The 20,264-nt window shown below is 44.2% G+C and overlaps 1 protein-coding gene across 2 annotated transcripts in view; it reads left to right on the top strand.

The window, feature by feature from the left end:
• Positions 1-4,491: 4,491 nt before the first annotated feature.
• Positions 4,492-20,264, top strand: part of prickle1b (prickle homolog 1b) — a 32,554-nt gene continuing 16,781 nt past the window's right edge. Inside the window, exon 1 of one of the 2 annotated variants that reach the window (XM_030439665.1) lies at positions 4,492-4,733. The gene's annotated coding sequence lies outside the window, so the exon portion shown is untranslated. Of the gene's footprint in view, positions 4,734-8,184; positions 8,299-20,264 lie in introns of those variants that run through there. The other variant, XM_030439666.1, reaches the window with a different exon arrangement.

Raw genomic sequence — 20,264 nt, 5'->3', positions numbered from 1 at the left:
TTGTTTGACTGTTAACAATACAAATTCCTTCATAAAACAACTTCTTCCCAACGACATGTGCAACAACATGTGCATGTATGAATACGGAACATACATGCTGCCACTGTAAATCCTCTCAGGTAAGTATGAAATGAGTATCCCAACCGAGCCTGACTTCAGTGAACTGACGCTTCACATGACAGCTCAGTGATAACCGTGCACACCCTCGATGATGATGACACGAACAGATAGACTAATGACAGGGGGCGCAAGACAACACAGATCACAGGTAGATAAATATGATGAGTGAGACTGACTGGACGTTCATTCACTATAAAATAACTGCAATGAAAATGCAAGAATAGGCTTGTACTCTTTGTAGACTTAATAATACTTAACAATAGTGTTCTCTTGCTTTCATCTCAAGGAAAAAAGAAGCTCTGCCCTGAGTTAACTTTCGGTGAGACAGCCAGAGGATGATTCAGACGACATTCCCGTTTGCCGTCTTAATCCAGATGATGTTTTTTGGGGACGACGGACCGTTGCGAAACACAGCCCAGATTCCCACAGCTTGATTGACAGTTTTCCTTAAGGCCAAATCTGGAAACACTTACCTCATTCACACTGAAGGGGGTTGGAGGTTTCGGAGCTGGGTTATACAGGGTCATAGAGAGAGAAGGGGCCCGATGGGTCAAGACCAGGGAAGGAAACAGATTTTTTTTTTGCTGCATATTGCTTGATGATCCCAAACATATTTCCCAGCCAGCTTAAAGTTGCACCGTGTAGAAATTCAAACTCAGAATTGTAATATTTACAATATTAATGAGGTGCAAACACAAACTTTTTCCATAAATGAAACAAGCTGCTCTCAAACAAAACAGTATGGAATTGTGTTGTCCGTTAAGGTCAGATTGTTTATTTAGATAATTTAGGCATAAACAAAAATCAGTCAATGAAGATTTTTCTTTGGATTTAACGTTTCTTCCCTAAAACTACATAGTGCACCTTTAATTATTTGCCAGAATCCAAAAGCTTATTGGTGAGAAATACCCAGATTCCCAGCGCTTGTGCTTGTGGCTATTTTGTAGTTTTCCCAGCTGGTTGTTAACTCGTCTAGTTGACATAGTTTCACAGGGTCAAATGTCACTTTTAGGCAGAAATGTATCGGTCAGGTTAACGACGCGGTGTGTGAGGTTATCTAAGTTTTTTTTTTTTTTAATGACCTGATATCACCTTTCAGAACAGGCCTGATATCGTACGCCACTTTTTTTTTTTTTGTTCCACGTTCACTGCCGTCAGATATATTGCACCGAGGTTGTCATTTCTGCATTTAACATAAGCAGGGTTGCAGGGATCATAACTGTGGGAGCCCGCCGCATGACAAATGAGCCTTTTACTGTCTCCAACCACCAGATACGCCGATCGAAAGATAACCTCCTTACGCCAGAGTTTGCCATTCATCGCTCTTGACATCCAAGCTGCCGTCACAAAGCGTGAAGTCCCACATCAATCTGGATTGTTTTTCCAAAGCAGTGTTCCATAAAAGAAAAGACAAGAGGGGGTGAGAGAGGACGGAGATAAAAGGGCGGGATTCGACGTGTACAACGTGCCGCGCCTGGCTATGACACTTCCATCAACCGTTTCAAACGCCGCGGAAGGTGACAGGGGCAGGATTTACTGACCCAGAGGCCCCTTTTGTGCTCTCCACGCTGCACTGATCCTCGGCTTCCTCTCCGGCTGCATGTGTAGGCCTATAGGCTTACCTTTTATACCCCTCGCTCTCCCTCTCGCTCTGTGTCTGCTGTAAATAGGCTTAATGTTACAGATGTCTGTGTGCGAGCACAAAGAGGCGAAGGAGAGGCACAGAGGCCGGCTCTATTCGGTGCGGAGGCGAGGAGAACAGGTGGGAAGAGAGCAATCGGGACAGGGGAAGATGATCGGATTTCCCGTTATAAAAAGTTCGGCGGCTTCGTGTGTGTTTAAAGCGCGAGGCCGTAGATGATGTGTGTTGCTGCTCAGCCAAACAGACAAAAACTTGAAAAGCTAATCTGAGCCAGTGTTTGTTTTTCTCCTTCATTCATTGCCTTGTTCAACTTTTTTCCACTTTTGTTTAAGGCAACAACTGAAATACTTGTTGACATCTGTTAGCAGGCTCCATGCAGCCGCTCCACTGCTTGTATTCAGCGGGCGAATTGCAGCTTATCCTGCTGAAACTGAAAAAAAAAAAGAAAAGTTATACGTGAAATCTAAGTTGTAAATCATGCTGTCAGATGCCGTCAGAGCTGCAAGGTGAACGAGGGCGTCCGCGGGTCCCTCGCTGTGTGGGCTGGCTGACTGGCTGGCAAGGACAATAAGCCATACTGTTTTGACCTGCCCCGTCTGTCCCTGTGCCAGGTTCACGGACATTCAGACAGCTCCCCCCCCCCCCCCCCCCCCGACTCCACAGCTGAGACCGAAACTTCAATCCACAGGCTCCGCTCCACAAATCAGGATCCGCTGCCTTTTGAGAAACTCTTTATAACGTTTACACAGCTCCGTTTTCATTAAACTATGCCATGAGCCCCATACTAATACAGTACTGTGGAAATCAGAAACAACCGAGCCGAACTGAGTAGTCATGATGGAAATTTGAGGTGTCCTTGATAACATTCAGCCTCTAAATGTAGCATTCCAGCTCCCGCACACTGCATTGCATTCACGTCACAACACCGCTGTAGTCCGACTCACCTGCCGCCCCTCGGGTGGTTGCCAGTTTGTCCACTCGCTAACATTGCTAACGCTAGCTGAAATCAATGTTTCTCGGGGCCCATGCAAGGCAAGTACTGTAACTCATTCGCCATTTGTATTTTTTCCCCACAAGCTGGCAACTACCGAGACTGTTGAATACCACTTGACACCAACGCTGTTATGCAGTTGGATGACAAACCTCATAGAAGCTGGAAGGTCAGAATTCTTCTTATAGCGTACTTGCTTGCACATCACCATCTTTTCTTTTCACACCTGTAAAGACTCCATCTGTTGTATTTTAATGTACTGTAAGTGTCTATTGCACACCCGACCATGGCCTTGTTTAACCTGCCAGCCCAAACCCATTCTTTTGCATATCCAGATTGTATCCAGATTGATTTTATAAAGTCTGGACTTTAAAAAACCCACATGAAATATGATGTTTACAAACCAGATCCAAGCCACATTTGGAGGTGGTTTGAAATGCCATAACAGTCAGATTTCTACAGACGCTGCGGCCGCTCAAACTGAATTTCAAAGTGTCTTTGGTGTCATTCACAATGTGACACAGAACAACTTTGAAACCGGAGTGATGGAGCTAACCAGTGCAAACCACTTTACTGACCAGTGGAGCGCCGGGTAAAGATAAAATCATTTGACCATAGAGTGTGTGCACTGGAGACTCCTGGCGACCAAGCCGGCCAACTGAAAGAAAAAATGATTTCCTCTTGCAGCTCATTCGGATTCGGGCACATTTTATATTGTGATAGTCCAACGAGTGATTGCTCAGGGGTCGTGAAACTCCAAAAAATGTATCCACTGTTTTACAGCCAGCACTTTCACAACGTACTGCCACTTTTCCACCAAAAGTAGCAGGTCTACACTGTTTTTTAAATGCGGGTCAACCCGATAAAAATCACCTATCGACCCCATTCCAGCATCCCGCAGGCAGAGCAGCCCGTCCCTGTGATCTTTCTCTGAAGCGTTACATTGTACATCACTGACGTCACAAAAATGTGCCAGAAACAGTTGTTACAGAAGCATTAGGGTCTTACAATTAGATCAGTGCCGAGGCGATAAAAATGTAAATGCCAATCCCATTGCACACAAAAGCCTGATCATCAGCTGTTTAGCTTAGCTTAGCCACGCATCTAGCGGGAGCTCGGAGCGCCAGGGCAGTGTTGGTGTTTATGCACTACACCGCTAAGCACATGAGCTTGGGGCTAGGCTGTTAGCATGCTAACTTCAGGAAACATCTCTGCGAAACACCACATAGATATCATGACATCGAATTCTTCTCACATTCTGTTGATAGTTTTAGTTGATTTTTTTTAAACGTTAACGACAAAAACTCTTACATATTGCCCCTTTAACAATTTGGATTTAATGGTATGTGTAATTTATACTCCTTGTAAAGCTCCGGAGTATAATTTATGAGAAAGAGGTGAACCTGAGGGACATTTTATCGCCTGCTTGCCGCTGTATTCATATGACTGGTGTCGCTAATGAGTTCCCAATGACCTGATCAGACTCCATGGTGCTGCTGTAACACATAATCTAATGGGAACCTCCTAACAGAACCACGTGGACTTGATTAAGGCTTCTAAAAATACATCGATAAAGTCATGAATGTATACAGTATGCTGTCTGCTTGTAAGTGAGGAGGGAGGCGTGTGTGTGTGTGTGTGAGGAGGAGGAGGAGGAGGGATGGCGGGGGGGGGGGGGGGCTCCATGTTTAAGCCAATGGGAGCAGAGCAGCGCTAATGTCATTTCTCGACGCTTTAGCTGGGTGCCAGAGCTGCGCAGCGCTCAACCCTGGTGAACGTCCCCACCGACTCCTGTCTCTATCCACGACCATGCACTGACAGTCCACCGAGCTGATCCAGGACTCGGAAGCTGCGAGGTGGTGTTTTGTTTGGATGCGGTCGGCCCGGATGCCTCCAGAGTCGTGATATCGCTCAGATAAAAAAAAAAAAAAGAACGGAATATTCAAGACTTTGAACGCACCAAGTTGTTGCTTCTGAGAGGTGAGTGTCTCAGAACTTCTTGAAATAATTTCTTTTGATGTGTGTGTTTTGTTTTATTTCTCCTCGAAATGTTGCAGCCATGCAAGTGCGCACAGTCGAGTGTGGGTGTGCGGGGTTTTAACAAGAAGAAATAAGACATCATCAAGGTGAAGAGATTGGAGTGATTTGCCTCTCCGTGACTTCACACCACCAAAGCGAGAAGAGAAGAGTTTATTTGGAGGAGAGAGAGAGAAAAAAAAAGTGATTCTGTGGCTGCGTCCAGCTATGGAGAGGTGCGTGTGCGTAAAGACGCGCGCAATGGAGGAGGAGGAGGAGGGTGGAGGTCGCGTTCAGGTTTCCAGATGTGTGAACTCAGCTGTTGCTTTCCACTCAGGTGGTCTCTCTCGGTTTTTCTCTTGTCCGTCTTGCGGGTTTGACTTCAGAGCTCCCCCCTTTTTCGCGCAGCTCTTGATCACCCCGGGATCGGCATCGGCGTTGACAGACCGCAGACCCGACGTGAAGCCACATCACTTCAGCCGCACTTAGCAATCGCTTTTCTTCTTCTTGTTCTTCTTCTTCTTCATATTCAATCAAACTCCGGACTGAAATCTTTTTAAACAAACTTTGAAGTGTTTCCTCCAGTCGAGTTGAATTGCTCCGAGCTCATGTGAGAGTGATCTCCGTGTAATTTCACTCATCTGTCTTTGTTTTTGTGATACTAACTTTTCGTCCCAAACTGCGTAAAGATGTGTTTAAAGAGCACAAACTAAATAGATTTGAGTCCCAGTGACGTCTTTAGATTTAGGCTTCTCAGTGCTGTCTGACCGGTATTGAAGCCAGTGGTGGCACCTAGTGGCAGGAGAGGTTTGTGAGGATGCTGCAGCTTTGGATCCTAAAACGTGATGAAAAACTTGTCTGCTAGTAGGACCTCAATTTGATCTGTAGTTAAAGGTGCATTCTGTTGTTTTGGGGAAGAAATTCCAATCAAAAAAGAGAGAGATCTGCGCAATGCATAAATAAACTTAATGAACCAACAAACATATTTTTGTTTTCGTGGCTGGACAAACCAAATGACCTTAAAGGACAACACAGTTTCATACTTTGTTTATATGTGGCGGACCCTGCCACCTTTCCAGCTTCAAACAGTGTTCTGGGGACCTTATTCTCCCCCGAGAGCAGCTTGTGTATTCATTTATGTAGAAAATAAATATCTGAGTTTGTGTTATGACCTAATTAATATTCTAAATATGAAAATTCGGAGTCTGCATTTCTTCCTCAAAACTACACAGTGCCCCTTTAATCGCTTAAAATAATCCGATTTTGAACAACTTTCCATCGCAGTCACTGCATTGGAATGACAAACTGCTGCAGTGAGCCGATCCAGGATGATGAGAGCAGCCCGGGATCAGGTGACTGAGGTGTGTTCCCCCCCTCTGTGGGGGGCCAGTCAGCCAGACTATGCCGCACTTTGCTGGGGGTACACACTCTGAAATGCTAAGCCTTTGTTAATGAGTATCTGCGTGTGTGTGCGTATGTGTGTGTCCTTGTCTGTGTGTGGTACCGGGTGCCAGTGCTCGTGAATCTGCATGTGTGTATGTGTGTGTGTGTGTGTGTGTGTGTGTGTGAGAGAGAGAGAGAGAGAGAGAGAGAGAGGTGTTTGGAACCAGGAGTTAAGCTGCTGTTAATTGGTTAGCCATTCGAAACCACATGGGAGAGTCGAATCAGGCAGTAGCTGAAATGATCGGCATGTTTGGCTTGACCGCTGCCCGAGATATAACATTGATTCTATGCTTTTAATGTAAACTGAACAGGGTCTTTTGTCTCTGGAGTCTTTATAATTAATGCTGTCATCCATAGTGACTCGTGTGCAGCCGCAGAATTAGTCTAAAGGGGCTCCGTGTAACAATTTGCGGTAATTCACATGTATTGATCACTTTTTTATTGGCTATACGTGGGCGGTTTGTAAGCTGACGTGGGAAATTTGACCTTCTCCGTGTCTCTCGGTTGCCTACACACGGCTGGGGATGATTTGTTCACATTGTTTATTACACATTCTTGAGTGCCTCGTCTTAGCGCCTCAGAGCGCAACCTTAGCTAACGTTCGCTAGAAATGGACGCCGCTAACATAAAAACTTACAGTAGGCTTCCATCACAACACAGGCATTCCACAGAGCCCCTTTAAGGAAATAGTTCAACATTTTGTGAAATACACTAATTTGCGTTCACATTTCTGACCGCTAAATATGTAGCTAGCAGCTAGAGCAAGCGGCCTATTAGCTTAAATGTGTGACACAGGGAAAGAGCTAGCCTGGCTCTTTTTGAACAGGGTAAAAAGCTCTTTGATTATAACATTATAACATAATATCTCATTAACTGAATCTGTAGAACCAATCCCAATGTTGGGTACAATAACTTGAAAGGGGGCAACCTCATCACATAGGCTAGCTTCGGCTACATAGCTACAATAAAATTTTCTTATGATGTTATTGATGATGCTTTCATAGGGTTAGGGTTAGGGTTAACACTTTGGCTAACATGAGGTCGGATTAGGTTACCCTATTCACCTGTCGGACCACAGATCGAAGAAAATGCCTGCCTTTAGCCAAAGCTAGCAGTAGCGGTTAGACCAGCTGGCAAAGATACATGGCACATTAAATAAGCAGAAATGTAGGACCGGTCGGAGCACCATGTTGAACTTGTTAAACATTACAGTTATGGCTGAACAGGGCAACAGAAATAACCAAGTTTGCTGTTTTCAGATATTCGCAATGCAAGAAAGAAAAGTCGCTGCGAGACTGGCGAGAAAGAACCTGACTATCAGCTATAAAACCATGAATTGTTGCTTTTATCAATAGTCAACTCAGAAGTCACGTGTGTCCTGAACTGTGAAGCCTGTTGGACGTTTTTCCTAGCTTAACAATTATCAAAAGGAAGCCAGGGCTGATTTTTTTGTTTAAACATGTCAAAGCAAGGAGGGAAGGAAGATGTTCTGGCTGAGGAGGACGTGAATCAGATGGGAGGATGTGAAGCGCTAATTGACGAGATGACCTTTGAGGTTTCAGTGAAGGATGACTGGACGCGTAACGTCATAAGACTTAAGCCCAGTTCTGGCAGGAGACGTGGACAGATAATGAATGCATCCTTGACTTTTGTTTTATTTTTGTTTTATTGCTTCTCTGAGGGCCCCTGCTGACTTTTCTGTTTATGGGTGAACTGCTGAATTGACAGACTCGTTTTTCAGAGCGCTGTCTCTCGATCCTTCATCCTACGGTCCTCTCTCATGTGCAACCCAGATTCTCATTCTCCAGTGGGGTTTGAGTGCCAGAGAGGAAATCCAGCCTGGAGATTGTTTTGATATTGTTGGACAGTCTCCTGGAAAACCTTTTTGCTCGGCGACCGAGGGTGTTCTGGATTTAGAGCCATTGGCTTCCCGGCCGAAGCACCTCATCTGATCGGAGCCGTTAAAGTGTTTGAGGGGCTCAGGATGTGCCGTGTTTCACCTTTAATGTTTTCGAGCAGAATAGAGTCGATCTAAAAGGGGATTGCTGGCGTTTAAAGCAACACAGGGACAAATCAACTCTTGAATGTGAGTAGGTAACATAAATCTTTGCTTTTAGAGCAGTTTCTCACATTTACAGTGCATGATGTTACAAAAACAAGCTAACAGTGTGTACATTTCGGATGAATTGCTGCTGGCCAACTCTGATTGAGAGGGGGGTCGTGCAGCATTCACAGATTTCTTCTGTCCTGCTGTTTGAGTTGGAGCAAAGATTGGCATCAGATTAAATAAATGGAACCAATAAGGAACATAAACACGAATGTGAAGTGTGTGTGTGTGTGTGTGTTTGCATGTGTGTGTGTCTGTAAAAAGAGAGAGAGAGAGAGAGAGAGAGAGACCTCCATCTATTAGTCAGTCAACACTGTTCAGTCTGTGCGCCGCTGTCAGCCTAATACCTCCGACCAACATGTGTACACACAGGCAAGTTTGTGCTGTCACACTGGAATTAATCGAGTGTGGGGTTGTGTAAATCATTCCAAACCTCAGAAAACACCCTTGCACACTTGCACACACACACACACACACACACACGAGCGTGCTTGCCAAGCAGCTATCCCCTGCAGTTGTGCGTGAAGGGCCAAACAGAGTGAAGGGGCCAATCGCTGAACGGCAGAAACAGAACAGTGAACAATGAAAAACAGACATTTCCTGGAAGAAGGGAGACAAAACGAGTCTCAGAGTAATATTCAGGATTTCTAACGCTTGGACCACCCAGTTGTACCAGCTATCAGCAGTATTAGCATCGTAGCAGTGGGAGATTGCATACAACCAGCGCTGGGAGCAGCCTTGACCGAGCAAAAATGCAGAACATTTCCTGGTCACGGATTCTCAAATATGAGGAATAGCCCATATTCACTCGGCGGCCATTTCTCCTCTGACATTCCCGAATGTCATTTTGCCGTGCTTCAGCTTGCAAGTCTTATAAACGTAGGGAATCGGAAAGAAAAGTTTGCTTGACCACTCCCTGATTGATCATCAACTGAAAAGATGACAGACAGTGGAAACCTGGTGGCACGTTTGGCCATATTTCAGGATAAAACAGCATATTAGCTAATTAGCTAACATTAGCATTCAACCACTTCCTAGCTTACATTACCGTTTGATTACAGTGTGTTTCACTTCCAGGCTTAAAAAAAAAGGGGCGTAGTAGGGTGTTCATTTTTAGCTATTAGTTTTATTATCAGCAACTGAAAAGACAACAGCTACGCGAGTGCTTCCATGTTAACATTACTGTTTGCTACATGTTACACGAAACGATAGTAAAGGCTTGAGTTAGCTCTGAAATAACAACAAACATGGTGGACACATTTATCTAAGTCTGGAAGTGAAACACACCGGAAGTAATCAAACAGTAACATTAGCTAGGAATGGTTGAAAGCCAGCATTAGCTAACGGGTTTTCAAGTATGTTGTTGTAGCTTGAATATGGCCTGATGTTCCTTCACATTTTCACTGTTCATCATCTTTTCAGTTTGTCATCATTTGGGAAGTGCTGAAATATAACTTTTAACGATTCCCAAGTTGGACAGGACTGGAACACGGCAGTACAACGTTAGCGCTTCCCACTCTGAGCGTGGCGTGAGAAGAAAATGGCCGCCCTGTGAATATGGTCAATAGCTCAATTTTCTTTAATTTCATATCATAAAAGGGGAGTTTTCGACTGTAAAAAGCAAAGAAAAGATGTCAACAAGGGTTCCGAGCAATTATGATGGGTGCATTTTCATATTTTGTAGACTAAACAATCAATCAAGACATCAGCTGAAAATGTAAATTATCATTATCCGCAGGCCTGACACGCAAATAGTTGTCTCAGAAGTGTATGTCCAAGTTCAGTCTTGTTTGAGGGAAATATTGCCCTATAAATGGTGAAAGATAAGCTTATACTGTATGTGTTTATTGGCTTACAGTAGCCATAAACCATGGCGAGGCAGAGGAGGTGAAGGGTGCAGTGTGTAAATGTGTGTGTCGGGGCGGCAGGGGAGCTGGAGAAGCAGTCCTTGATCTTGCGAACACTAATCGTGATCCTTGTGCTCATTGAGTGGTTACAGACCAAACCCTGCAGGCCACATTGGCTCCCCAAGCCTGGTATTATGGTCAGCTTGTGGGGAGGAAAAGTAATCCAGGGCTTAGAAGCCTATCAGACACTGAGTAATGGACTCTGAGAGGGAGTTGCACTCGATTCTGTGTTAAAACTTGCAGTGGAGCTGAAACAAAGTTGCCCGCAGCACTTGCTAAGCGATGCAAAGCCGAGGTGTTGTTGAGAGTTCCTGACTCGTGCCTCCGAGTGAGAGTCGATTTGGCACCACCTTAATTACCTATACACACAGCTCTATTTGATGATGATTAAAGCCACTCACACACACACACACCTGCCCAGACACTGCCAGTCGCCAGCCGCAGTGGTTGTGGAGACATTAAAGGTGATGATTATTAGATGATAATAATTAAAAGGCTTTCAAGCTCTAAGTAAAGGTAAACAGTATAGATAGAAGCAAAAGTCTCGTATAGGAAGACGAGATTGCGAGAGAGCGCGACAACCACGTAATTATTCCCAGTCAAATGACCACCCTGAGGCAGAACACAAATGATAGCTTTCAGTTTTGTTTTTGATTTGGTAGGGAACATAAAAGGTCTCCATAACAGATCCCGGTTTGTTGGGCGCGAACATCACTCGAACGATGTTGCCGCTGCGATGTGAAGCTCGATCGCGTCTCACGGTCTGATGTCTGGTGGTTTTCGTGTCTGCAGCTCAGACGGAGGACCACCCCTCTTTTCTAAATCCAATCCGATAATGTCATGAATGCAGAACCCAAAAAAAAAACAATCCGGCTGTTGTTTGTGAAAAGCACAGCGGTTTATGTGCAGCAGTGATGTCGTGAGCCTGGCGGCTGTGATCAAAACATCGTTCTGTTCTATTACCGCCGTTCAAACTTGCAGCCGTTTGCATCATACAGGACGTTTATTTTGAAATGGTCCTGAAATGAGAGTGACACCTACTCTTTTTGGCATGAGAATAAAGTATACTACGGATATTATTTGCAGAAAGCCGTTGCTTTCAAGCTGTCGTGTTAAAAGTAGCTGCATTTAAAAGACAGGACCAGGTTGAAAACAACTTTAAAATGATCATATTCATAAATACGCCAAGGGGAAATATTTTATATGTGTGTCTTGGATCAATGTTTGGCTGGGTGCGTCAGGAAAACATGACTTAGCTCCTGCTTAGTCCGTAAATTGGTCTCATGTGGTCTCATGTGTTGGACTCTGATCCTGAGGCTAAGACGAGGTCCTGAGCTGAACGTCTCATCTCAGGCCTAATCAGAGACAGTCTGCTTCCTCTCTGTCTTTCCCTCTCCCTCCACTTCTGCCCAAAACGACACAAGATGTCCACATGAATCCAACTCCGTTTTGTCCGTTTGCTTCAGTAAACAGAGGCAGACGAAGAAGAGAAGGATTTTTGAAGTTGTACAGTTTCATGAAGACGTTCCGGTGACGAAGCTCTTACATGACATTTACGTAAAACCCTCTGCTGTTGGGTGGTCGCCTGTCTCTGTAACACTCTCTGGAGACGAGCCCTATCTGTCACTGTATCTCCATGTAGCCTCACGCAACCCCAGAGGAATACGTCCAATCTGATGGCACTCGGGAGTCAGGAAATGGCCTGTTCTGATAAATGCTGTGTAAGTGAGGGTGGGGAAGATTGCAGGGGTTTCATCAAATTCGACAAAAGCTGAACACTTGCCTTTGCCTCAGCACTAACAGGAGTCGTGCTTTAAAGGAGCAACACATCAGAATTTTAGTTAAAAATGTTCAGAAATTCGCTAAAATTATCAACAGAATGTGAATAAAAAGCAGTTTTGACATCATGCTGTCTGTATATTGTGTTGCAAAGATATCTGATGAAGTTAGCATGCTAACCAGCTAGCCCCGGCCAATCCTGGTGCAGAGCACCTGTGCTAGCGGTGTAAGCAGTAACCCTCCCCTCATCCCAGAGCTCCCAGTCCCCAGACTGAGCTAACTGGCTAAGATATCTACTGTTAGCAACAGTAAGCGGTTACTCTGGTAATACGATGCCCCCTGTTTGATTTACATGTGAATGTGACAGCTTTAAACTTCCAACATATTGCACCTATAAGTCTGAAAAGTACATTAAAGCTGCTATGAATTATATTTTCATAGTGACAATTGATCAAATGACTATGTGCAATGTGACAGCTGTTGCTTTTGAGTGCCAAAGCCACAAAAGAGAATGTTCAACTGAATCTGAAGTTCCTCTCTGCTGTACAGTGTGTTTAGTGCCTTTGAGCTCCATGTTTTGGTTTTCTGGTTATGCAACTTTATTATTTTGAACTAAATGTTATGTTTTTAATAGCACAAAAATGGCAAAATGCAATATCAAATACATGGTATCAATCATCATACCACGATATACTTTGAACCTGATGCCCCCACTGCTCCCAAGTGGCAAAAAATGTGTTATTGCAGCTTTAAACTACATTTGCATGTGCACGAACCCACATGCCACGCATTTTTCAATGTTATATATGCCTAAACATTCCTCTTATATAACATTAACAAGCCCCCCAACTGCTGTTGTGCTCTGCGGCAAGTAATCAAGAGGCGGCGTATCCCCTCAGCTAGGACAAGAGGGAGAATGTAACAGATATTCACTCGTGGTGGTTAGCTGATGAAAGCGTGGGGCTTTCCAAGCGCTCGTCGCAAAACCAATACAAACAGTGATTTGACAGCCGTCTGGGTTTTGGCACAGCGAGATCCATCCGCTCCTTTTTTTTTTTTTTTTCCTTTATTCTTTTTTTTTTTTCCCGCCTGAGAAAGGGAGCTTAAATTGCCACTTGCATTAATGTGGTGGTAAATAAATGTCTTTTGTGTTTACACTAATGACCTCGAAAACCAGACAGTTAACTGAGGGGGTCGAGGCGTTCATTATCCCAAACCAGCCACCCGTGAAATCCAGCATGTGCGGGCTTGTTTGTTTGTGTACACAATGTATGTCTCTGTGCACGTTTGCTTGTTTCCATACGTTTTTGATTCATTCGGTACTTTATATACATCCTGTAGGGGTGTGTGAATGACTGTGTGTGCAGGTTCCCTTCACGGAAAGCCCTCAAGAATCCCCCTCAGGGGCCTTTTCAGACATCTGGTTGCGGACGGACAGCTTATATCTCCAAGTAATATGTCCAGTTAAGCCTCTGGGAGCCGCCGCAGTGCACATCATTACAGCCTTCCTCCGGCTTTGCTTGGAGCTCCGCTGAAACCCTATCGTTTGCTTCAGAGGGTACAAATATGCTGTATATCCTTTTATACTACTTCCTCCCCGGTCCGCGTCCCATCTGTTGCAGATTAGTCTTCAGTGTGTGTTTAGAGAACTGAGCCTGTCGCCGAGCGGGACAGATAGTAAACCCAGAAGGTTTTAGTCAGAACTGTCAGGTAGGTCTGAATTAACAGAGAGGCCAACTGAGGATATGGCTGGCTGAGAGGAGAGGCGAGGGGGGAGTTAACGGGGGTGAGGCAGGCTCCGAAATTACACAGCGAAGCCCACCAAACGGTTTGTCTGTTTACCCGTGAACCTCAGGCCCGCTACTCGAGGGTCAGTGTGGAATGCCAACAGCGGCTGCCTGGCCAAATTCAACCACAGTCCCTGGGAGAGGAGGGGAGGCAAACAGCCCTGCAAGACGGCCAGTCACGCCACTCCTCCCTGTGATAGTGGTGCTTACTTAAGCGCCGAGCTCAAAGCGACTTTCACATGACACGCAGCCTCGATATCTGGCGCCCTCGTGGCATCCAAGCCCGCCACCAAAATGTTACCACGCTGAGCCGATATCGCTCAGCTGTTTTTGTAATCCGTCCCTATTCAAAAATCTCTGACTCAGTAACCCATATGAAGCTGAACAAAAAAAGCACCTGGGGAATGAAGCTCCTGGAACTAAAGGCTATATGGTTTCACACACACACACACGCACACACCCTTTCTCCGACACTATGCTCTCGCCTTGAGAACTGTGCCAGCCCATGTAGGCCAAACTGCACAGCTGGCGTGTGACATAGTGCCCCGAGGCCGCGAACTTGGTCGGACCCGCCGTTCCCAGCTCTTGTTGTCTATCCAGTGCTAAATTATGGGAAAGTGAGGGTGCTGGTTGTGTAATACACAGCCTGTATGTGTGTGTGTGTGTGTGTGTGTGTGTGTGTGTGTGTGTGTTTGTCTGTTCCGCTTGACTGATGTGCCATCCCCTCCAGGGTCCCTGTCATTAAGCCTCTGTGTACACAACCCCAATCCCTGGCCTACATCTATCTCTTATTCAGAATTCATAAGGGGGGGTTCATACACACACACACACACACACACACACACACACACACACACACACACATATATAACCACACAGACACACACAACCACAGACAGCAATTCCCATACTGAATGTGATGCAACGCTGCCGCTTGTCTTGCATGATATGTCATCAGATGTATCTGTTTTTACATTTGCTTCTCTCTCTCTCATGGATTTGTTTTCTTAAGCGATTGCCTCTACGTAATTTGATTGGCACAGCTCATTAAAAGCCTTGACTTCTCTGTTTGATTTGGCTGCAACGTGTGACATGCTGTTAATCACTCAGACGGATGCATAGACTGATGGACGAACTGCACGTAACAGCCATAACGAAACCTGCATCGTTAAAAGTAAATTAAAAAAAACAGGTTTATTCTGACACGAGCAGCTGCAGCATGTCACTTTTATTTTCCTGCGAACAAGAACAAGAGGAACCAGTTTCTTTTTTTTCCTTTTTTATTGTTGCAGTACATCTGTGACTTTTGGGCAAGCTGGGATGTTTCCGTGTAACTCCTTTATTTACAGTTTTGTGGGTCGTACATCAGCAGCCAAAACATGACCTCTGCTTTTTTTACCGTTCAAGTGAAGCAGAACTGAAGCGCCACGTACCTTATCATTATTATCATCGGTCTACTGCTCACCACTGTGCTGGTTACACATTTCTGTCTGTTCCCTCTCTTCTGTAGATCATCAGTATATTGCTTTGGGATACTACAAGAGTAGTTTTACATGCTTTAATTCTAAAAATACACACATTTTCTCAAAATGTCCAGTACTGCATCACTTTATTCCCCCTCTGTCTGAAACGCTCTGTTTCAGCTCCTGTCTCTTAAAGGCCCCAGTCTCCTCTGATTGGTCAGCTCAGACACGCCTGACCCTGCACCTCTAACAACAAAAAAGCAGCTCTGCTAAATCAATTTTTACGCGCCACACTGCAAATGTGTAACTCTGTGATGTAGTGTGATGTCACAGAGATTCAGAATAGATGGGTTAATACTGCAGAAGCGTTTAAGGAGAAGTGTTTTCTGTGGGAGAGAAGAGCTTCTGTCGGTGTGGACTTTGACCTTTTTCACTTTCAAGATCTTTTACATGATCAAGAAGCTGTATAAAACACTCAAGGAAAGGAAAAAAAAAAAAAAGCATAATAGGTCTCCTTTAAGACGCTTGAAGTGGGAAGAATGTGTGAAACTACGCCCTTATTCCATCCTAATTCCTGGTATTATAATGGATTGGTCACACTGTGGTCAGCTGAGAGTGATTTTCTTTAATGTTGCTGGCAATTTTTAGCTCCACCAGAGAAGGCTCATCTGTGTTTCAAAATATGACCCAACAAAACTCCAGAATTCATTAGATTTGGCAGGTTAATTGTTTGCATGTGGCGATCAAACCTTGAATGCCCTGGACGAAAAATGTGAATACAGGAGGAAGAAGACTGTGTGCACTGTTTACTGCTGCCAAGCCTTTATTATTGACACCATGCACTGTCTGAAGAGGAGTGTGTAATTTGATATGTAGCTTTGCCTGTGGTGCTCCCAGAAATGACCAGAGAATCTAGGATTGAAACTAAAGATTTATTGCATTAACAAGTAGTCGGACGAGTTTTTGTTCAGAATGAATTGATTAATATATTAAATGTATTTTTAAAATGTGACAAATGCTCATCACAACTTCCCAAAGCCCAAAATGACCTCCTCAAATTGCTTCATTTGTCAAAACCAACAGTCCGAAACCCAAAGACTTGTCATTTACTGTTATAAATGACAAAGAAAAGCAGCGAATCCTTACATTTAAAGGGTAACTCCACCAATTTTACACATTAATGTGTGTTTACTGGTGTTTGGGAGTACTACTGCAGATGTGGAAAAGTAATATAAAGTATTTTGTGGCTCCAGAGAATGCTTCATGTAGATAAATTGCATCCAACGATGCCAGTCAGTGGTTAAGCTGCATTGTGGGAAATGTAGGCAACATAATTAGAAAAGAAGTCTACTAGTCCATTAGGAGTCATGCAGTTTATAAACAAATGATCAACATCAATACAGCAGAGCCAGAGATATCGCCTTTTTTTATTCCATGCAATCTTTCCTTTTCAAAACCTGGTGCCTACATTACCCATGATGCCACTTACCAACTGTGTGACTTCACAGGAGTTTATCAAACTAAATGCAGCTTCCTCTGGAGCCACAAAATACTTTATACTACTTTTTTCACATATGCAGTAGCACTCCTAAAGACCTGTGAACACACTTAAAGTTGGTGAAATTGGTGGAATTACCCTTTAAGAAGCTGGAACCAGCAAATTCCTTAAATGATAATATCTGTCATCAAAAGACTTGGGAACTAATTGCTGCAGCTCTAATAAAAGCAGCACGGACTCCATGCGTTCCAACGAATATGTTTCGCAAAGGAAACATCCCGGGATCATTCTTAAATTACAGGTTATTAAGTGTGTCTATTATTATAGATACACAGCAGCAATAATTGTAGAAATTCAAGTGCATGTGTTCAGTGCCGTTGTAGAGTGATTTACGTTGCAAAGTGGGATCAGCATGCTCCGAGACCTAGGTTACCATTATTTTGAAACGCAGTAATCATTCGTGCAGATATAAAACCTGATGAAACAGTCTGTATCCAAAAGGATGCTCTGGCTTGGCAAGACATTTTAGCCTACAGGGAGCACCAACCCTTGCATGCAGTCCTTTTCAGGTAATGACACGCATTTAGCAGTTTAAGTGAGGTCGACGCTGCCAAATCGTGAAAATAATGATGATGATAAAGAAGGAGTTACCTTCTAATCACGTACTGTAAAAAAGCCCCTGTACCGTTTTTCACTGAATTCCTCAGCATACTGTAATCAGCCTGTGAGTAGCGAAGGGATTTACAGAAAATCCACTTGAACGTCAGAGTAATCGGCTGCATGTGCATCGACATCGGCCCAAAGCACAATGTAAAATCGACAGGACACATGTGAGTGCTGAACAGAAGCCGCATTGAAACAGCCATTACTTTCAATTTGCAGCGATTTATCCAAAATGAGATCCCTACTGTTTTGGAGGAGAATGAATAGAGCCTTTTGAAAAGCATCTGTTGGTCGTACGCTGGTGACTGAATTCTGCTCTAGTTTTCCTACCCCCGGAGCAGATCGCTTTATTGATCTTGTGAGAAATCACAAGCAGCAGCTGCAGATGGAATGTCCGCCTGCAAAGGTTTCCTCTCTAGTAAAAAGAAGGGTGGGCCCAGAACTGAAGCTGGAAACGCATTTGAACTCACGTTGGCAATATAGAAAGAGTAAGGAGATCACCAGAGCCATTAAGGTTTCATCCTCTGGGCACCATAAATGTTTGTTTAAAAATTCATTGCAATCCATCCAACAGTCATTGAGTTATTCTAGTGTTTTCCCAGGTACGGACGGACCGAGAACTTCAAAAATGGACTCTGCATTTCACTTGTAGATGCTAGGCAGTTAAGGTCTGAACAAGTAGAATCTTACCCAAAGCTTTCCCAACCCAATCCCTACCTAAGCTCCCATCACAGGTACTTGACAATTTCCTCCATTTTACTGCACTTTTATAGTCTCTCCCATTGTCCCAGAGGTGTGTAGGTAACACCCTGCGGCGGTTAAAGAATCTCGGGCAGAGGGTTTTATGACCCGAAACTTAAATCATGCTCGGCCTGGGAGTGTCAGGGAGTATTAACAACGTACCGGCGAGACCGCTGAGTAGCACCTCCGCGAACTTGAAGCGCGGCGGGCGAGTCGAGCTGGCGGGCCCGGTTAGCGGTGGCTAAAGATCTGTTTCCTGGTGTGAAAGGCTGCTGAGAGGTGTCTGTCGGCGTGAATGGAGGCTGAATGGGGAGGCATAATGGATGTGAATTGAGACGCGGATCTGAGGTCTTTATGTGAGGCAGATATGTGTGTGTGTGTGTGTGTGTGTGCGTGAGCTGGTTTGTCAGCTGTTTTGCATGTGGCCTTTGTAAGTGGGACGTCGCCGATTACAATCAGAAATAGATGCAGTCAGGATACAGATACTGTATCTCTTTATTTGTTAAGCCACCTGTGGAGGGTTTTTTTTTTTTTTTTTTGCTGATGTAAGTTTAGATATATTTAAAAAACAATTAGTCTACAGGGAAATGTAGAGGACCAGAAATGTTAAATATACTTTAAAGACCGTTTTCAGTAGAAAATCAAGTTTCCCTCTAAGCGTTTGAGATGCCCCCATGGGGATTTATTTGTCTGGGCTTGTCATCTTTGGTTCAGCAGTGTTACTCGTTGTGTTGCTGTGGGACTTCTTGAAGATTGTTCCTGTAACTAATACAATATTTGAGCTACACACCACATTGGGTCTCTCCCTTCTCTATTACCTCTTTACAGCAAAATCAGCAGGTACAGTAGGATCCAAAAAGTCTGAGACCGCAAGTAAAAAAACTTAAACGTTGCATTGTTTTGAATGTGATTGTATTTTTTTCAGTACAGATGATGATATCAACTTGATATCAATGATACTTATGATATGAATCTATGAAAAACTTCCATGAATTTCAGAATATCTGTTGCGGAGCAGTAGAAAGTTGCCCTTAGGGTGAAGGTCCACTGATTCCTTAATCTCATTTCCGGCTCCTCAAATAGAGACGCTATGGGATCATAGGTCGGTTTGGGCACCGTCCCAAATCATCAGTATTTAACAAGTTGGGGACGAGACTCAAAAATCAACATTCCAACAAAGCAGACCTTTAAAGCCTGTGTTGCTTTCAGTCCTGTGTGTGAGAGCTGTTTCGCAATCTTGTGCATTTCATCAGCTATTTTTGCTTTACGCTGCTTTAACATCAGGAATGGTCTCCGCGCTCTGTTTGAGTTTGGCTGTTTATGTGACGAAAAAAACAAGTCTGTACACGTCCCTGTCCTTGTTGATGTCTGTTTCGAATAACCAGAGGGACATCTCACCTGATATTTGCATTGGAAGGGATCGGTTAAACCACTTCTCGCCTCCTGGGGATGAGGCACAGTGCTGCGGCTGCTAGAGTCCAGGTGTGAACGACCGCTGTAAATGAAAATGAAGCACGGCGCTGCAGAAAGGAGCACGTCTGTGCAGCACAGCGAAGGTTAAGAAAAGGCCAAATTACCAGTCGAGTTGTGTTCCAATAGATAAATGAAATGTGCAGCCAGAAAGAGTGAGTAAGTGTGCCTGGTATGTGTAACAGTGTGTGTGTACTGTGTGTGTGTGTGTGTGTGTACAGTGAGTGTGTAGTCCAGACTTGGTCTTGGATTTCAAGAATAGAAAAGGCCACTAGATCTTGTCTGCGCTACGAGTTTGCCAAGGAAAGAAAACTCTGCTCAGAAAGTCCTTTGAGAGACTTGATCAAACGGATTGTGACGAAATTGCTTGTGACTTGGCTTGGCTAAAGGCCGGACTGTTATTTTTGGGCAATAATGCCCTTTTAAATAATACTGGATATCAGCCAGAGGTTCCTCCATGAGATCAGCTTCACTTTCATTTAAAGTCAGTATGTTTCTCTGCTGTGGAACAGTCTGGGGTCGATCAGGCAGTCTGAAATGGCTGCTTGAGGAAAGTTTTTTGCCGTTTCCTTACGTATTTGTGCACATGTGCTATTTTTGCGTCATGTTTTTGTGTTTGTTAGCGCTCAGGTCAAAG

Source organism: Sparus aurata, chromosome 14 (genome assembly GCF_900880675.1).
Source record: "Sparus aurata chromosome 14, fSpaAur1.1, whole genome shotgun sequence".
NCBI lineage: Eukaryota > Metazoa > Chordata > Actinopteri > Spariformes > Sparidae > Sparus > Sparus aurata.
The sequence above is the reverse complement of the archived record's forward strand: the minus strand, read 5'-3'. Positions and strand labels throughout refer to the sequence as shown.